This window comes from Phoenix dactylifera, chromosome 14, assembly GCF_051530095.1.
Source record: "Phoenix dactylifera cultivar Ajwa chromosome 14, Ajwa_hap1_PhDact_Kaust_v1.1, whole genome shotgun sequence".
Taxonomy (NCBI): Eukaryota; Viridiplantae; Streptophyta; class Magnoliopsida; order Arecales; family Arecaceae; genus Phoenix; species Phoenix dactylifera.
In genome coordinates, this window is record NC_143203.1 from 18,371,515 (window position 1) to 18,376,362 (window position 4,848).

Sequence of the window (4,848 nt, forward strand, 5' to 3'; positions counted from 1 at the left end):
CGATCCTTGTATTCAAGCTATTTCTCTATTCTAATATCTTCTCTAATCAAACTTGGATCTTTTCTTGATCTAGTTAATAAGAGAATCCTCAATTAGAATGTAATCCCACTTAAACTAAAGACAGATGGCATATACTAGATAGGACATAGGTTCTAATTGTCCGCTAAATAACTGAGGTTTACACTCTGACGGGACATAGGGTTTTAATAGTCCTTGCACATTCAAGTAGAAAGTAAAAATTAGAGGAGGAATTGCATAGTATCTCTCTTCTAATGGCTAGAAAAGTCTTGTTAAGATCAATCTACCGGTTGCAATGGCCTCTGACTTGATCTTGATGGGAATACACTCTACTAGAAGGTGAGACCTAATCGACCACTCGAGGTCCTAGCTCAAATGGTGGACTAGATCAATCGATAGGGACCCAAGGTCAACTCCAAGCGGCATACCCTACTCTAATATGAAAACTAAATTAAGAGTTTTGAAAATAGTCATGAAATAACTAGGAGTTAGAAAATAGCTAGAATTTCAGAAAAAGAAAAAAAGAAACTCAACTTAGATCATGCAAGGACTCAAATCTTAACCTAAGCATGCATGCATCATAAAAGAAATAAAGGTCTAAAAGAAAAGTCAACAAAGACAAGCTATAATAACAATTGAGTTGATATGGGTTAGAAGACGTAGCACGGGCTTTAGAGAGTAACAAAGCAGAAGACTACCAAACTAAGCTAAATAATTATGTAAATGAGAGGTAGATATCAAAAAAATCCTGGATTAAAGAAAGTAAACAAGATTTTAAAATCTAAACTAATGTAAGATAAAGAGACATCTAATTCAAGGGATATTTAGTAGTTTCTCACCTCACTACCAAGAGGGCTTTGTTATTGTCGAAATATACCCAGCTCCTCCAAAGCATGCCGCATACAAGGACTCTGGTAATTGACCTTACTTTTGTCCCTAGAATCTATCACGATCCCTAGAATTAAGCATAGTGTGCAGCATCCACAAAATAGAGGAAAGATACAAGGGTCTACTTAAAAGAAACTTTAATATATAGAGGGTATTTCTTGGCTTTAAGACCCTTGACATTGATAGGGATGACCATGTGCCTTTAGATTCAACCTAAATCTCAAAAAGAAAGTACAAATTCAACTAAAATAAGTTACTTTTAATAAAAGGGTGATTCTAGAAGAAATTTCCATCCGATGTTGGACTTTATTGCCATCAATGGGATTAGAAGGCAGTTAGTTTATCATCATAAGGGAACTAAAGGTGCCCTAGCTAGCATCAGATTTCCTTGGCACCTTATATAACTCAGACTTGGCTACTTGTTCTTTGGATTGTGACTGTTTTGCTCTCAGATATTTTTGCATGGTATACGACCTACCATTGGATGAAGTGGAGTTGGTCTTGGACCAAGAGATTTTGAGAAGCTTCTAGAAGGCTTTCTATCGTGTAAATAGATATGACCATGGCCTACTTACTATCAGACTACTTCTTATAGTGAATACAATGTCGTTGGATCAAGTTAAGATAAATTTCAGTTGATTTTCTTCTGTTATCAAGTCTTATACCGTCAGTTGCCTTTTGACGGTAAATACCTCATTAACAAATAGGTTCTGGCATCATGTGTACTGCCACCGGATCACAATTCAGCTTATATGGTCCATTGAGCTGACCCAAACCCTCTATTTTGGTTCTTGGAGGGTTTTGATCACAAGGCCAAGTGTAATTTGGATATAGATGGCTGAATCTAATTCAGAAGGATTTCCAAACTCGATGTGGACTACTTTGGATACTACAAGTAGGGTTGAATAGGATCCGTGAGTGATATCTGTCCTATCAGAAAGCCGAGTCGCAGACCCAACTTTTAAAGGTCAAAACTTGGTCCTACAACATCCCATTGAGATGATCCTTTTTTTTAATCGAACAATTTTTTGAGATATACAACACGATGGCCCACCTTTTAGAGAGTGATGCTTCTAAAGATGAAGCCTAAATTTCATCATTTGGTGCTTGAAATAGGATGATTAAATCGAAAATTTTCTTTTCAGATAAGACTTTGACCGACGTAAAGGTTTTCCCTGATGCGACCCCTCTTGATCATTACCTAGAAATCGACACTACCATGATTGAAGGTTGGGGCAAATTCAAGAAAAAACATGGGTTTGACAGGTCAAGAGGAAGACGATGGATTTGAAGGGCTAGAAGAAATTATCCCATGTTTTTAAAGAAATGGAGGAATCTTGATTTGCTTTTTTAAATTCAAAATTACGGGAATAAATATTCATAATTATAAAATTATTTTGATTTCTCTAAAAGTAGTATATATTGTTATGGTAATATCACTACCCATTTCTTATGGTGGTGATCATGTTTAATGGTCCAAATCTTCAATTTAGATACCTCATCATTGATTTTAAAGCATAAACCTTATTACCAAGAATTGAATGTTTTGTGTATAGTCCAACTCAAATACAATATGTGCATGTGTGTGTGTGTGTTTTCTAATCCGACGGGAACACATAGGATTTTATTCAAGGTATAGGAATATTTTGGGGGATTAAAAAGTTACAAAATATTGGTATTTTTATAATAGCTATTAGGATAACTTCAAATTAGTTACGCAAGAATAATCTCTTTCATTGCTTTCAATTATTTATTTAGCATGACTACTTCAATAATGTAGTATGACCTTTTATGATTTATATATTAATAAAATTTACTGACAAAAAAAAAATTCTATGATGTAACATTAGAAAAAATTAAATTCTGCAGTGATTATTTTTGTTTTAAAAAAATCTTTCTTAGATATCTTATTTTACAAGCAAATTTTCTTTGAAAAAAAAGTAAAATCTTACATTTTAAACTTGTATATTATGACAATAGCTTACGAGATATCGGATCAAATCAATATTTTATGAGTATCTAATTGCTTCTATGCAAATTATAGAGCATAAAAGATACTCGAATTAGAAAACTAATGGACTAGGGCCATTTGAGTTGATGTTCTTAGATCTTGTCTATTTGATTTGATTTGGTTTGATTGATAAATTGCTACATGGTACTCTTAACAAGTTTGGTATTTTGGTCTTGTGTCTTAAGAACCTATTGTATTCTCATGTTAATTGCCTTTACTGCTGGTCAGAATCGAGAACAAAGTTTTAGTGAATTTATGGGATGATAAATGAATATTGTCAAATATATTATATATTTATTTCAAATTGTCTGTATTGGATTATGATATTTGTTTCAACTTTTGCAAGTAATATTTAAATATATGAGTGATCACTATTTATTGCATTAATAAAAGGTTTTAGCTGATAAGTGTAATGGCACGAGTTCAAGTTCCAAAATAGTCATTTCGTGCATAAAACAAAAAACAAAATTTGTTGTTTAGAAAGCAAAAGAAGATTAACTAAGTTAGGCAAATATGTCCGATCAGATGGTCTTTGAACATAATATCCAACCATTATTGTTTCACATTGCTTATAAAGTCTAGTTGAGTAATTTTTGAAGTTGATCTTCATTCATAAGTGCTTCACATGCTATAAGTATAGCTAACAAATACTTTTTTTTGGCGGTGGACTGTAATCTAGTTAACTCGATTTCAACTTAGATCCATTTGCTTTTGATTGGATGACGAGGGCCCGTTATAGATGATTGGAACCATCGAATGTCATCTACAATCTCTAAACTACTTATGCAACAACAATCATGTAATTTAGAGCCCTATCTAACCTATGCACTAAATAGTCAAAAGATATGTATTATTTTTAGTTAAATTGTCCAATTTTTGACTACTTGATGCATCGACTATGGATCTCCAAAATTACATTATTTTTGGTGTGGAAGCAGTTTAGATATAGTAGATTATATCCAAGAACTCAGATTATCGATGTGAAACCTCCATTTTCCAATTAAGACCTAATCGGACCGAGAGTTATTTCTTTAGATAGGTTTATGTCTGTTGCCTAAGAAAATGGTTGTTTGTCTGGAGATAAGGTTGGAAGTGGGCCAGGCCATGTGCCTACCCAAAATCGGCCCCCTTTTTTTTGGGGGGGGGGGGGGGGGGGGGGGGCTCTGAGATGGGCTAAAGCTCAAAAATTTTAGGATAGTCCAGGCCTGAGCCCAACCTAAGCTCAAGTTCGGACTTGACCCGAATTCGATTGAGCCGGCCCTAATTATCCATTTGGGCCAAAAATAGGTCTGGCATGAATCTAATTAAAGTTTAATATCTCATAATATTACCTTACAAGTAAATGAGCTTGCTGAAAATTGGGCTCTCTCCTATAACCTGAATAAATGATATATGATATATTATTCTCAACTAAATCCATTTTAATTTATCCTTTACTTTTTTATTATTCTCTCTTAATAGTAATATAAAAAAAACAAATTGATTTGGGCTTAAATTCGGACCTGAATTTGAGCTTTATTTCGGGCCTTGTTCGGGCTTGGGCTTGGGTCGGACTATTGACATACTCAAGCTTGGCTCGAAAAAATAAATAAGCTCTATATTTAAGCCCAAATTTCAGGCCTAATCCAAAGTCCGGCTCAAGATTAGCTTAGCTTGATTGGCCTCGGGCCAGCCCAAGCCTACTTCCAGCCCTATATGCAGAACTTGTAGGGAACTTGCTTTTGGATCTCAAACAAGCAGAGGGCCAACGTAGAAAGTATCCCTTAACCACAATCTAACCACACTCTTCTATATAATTCCCTTTCTTTTGAACTGAATTTATCAAGCCATGCACCCAGTTTGGGTTGCCATCTTTACTCGCATGCATGTGATCTCAGCCATCCATTACCCCATCACGCGCGCCTCACGTGCCCATAGGCTCATATATACCT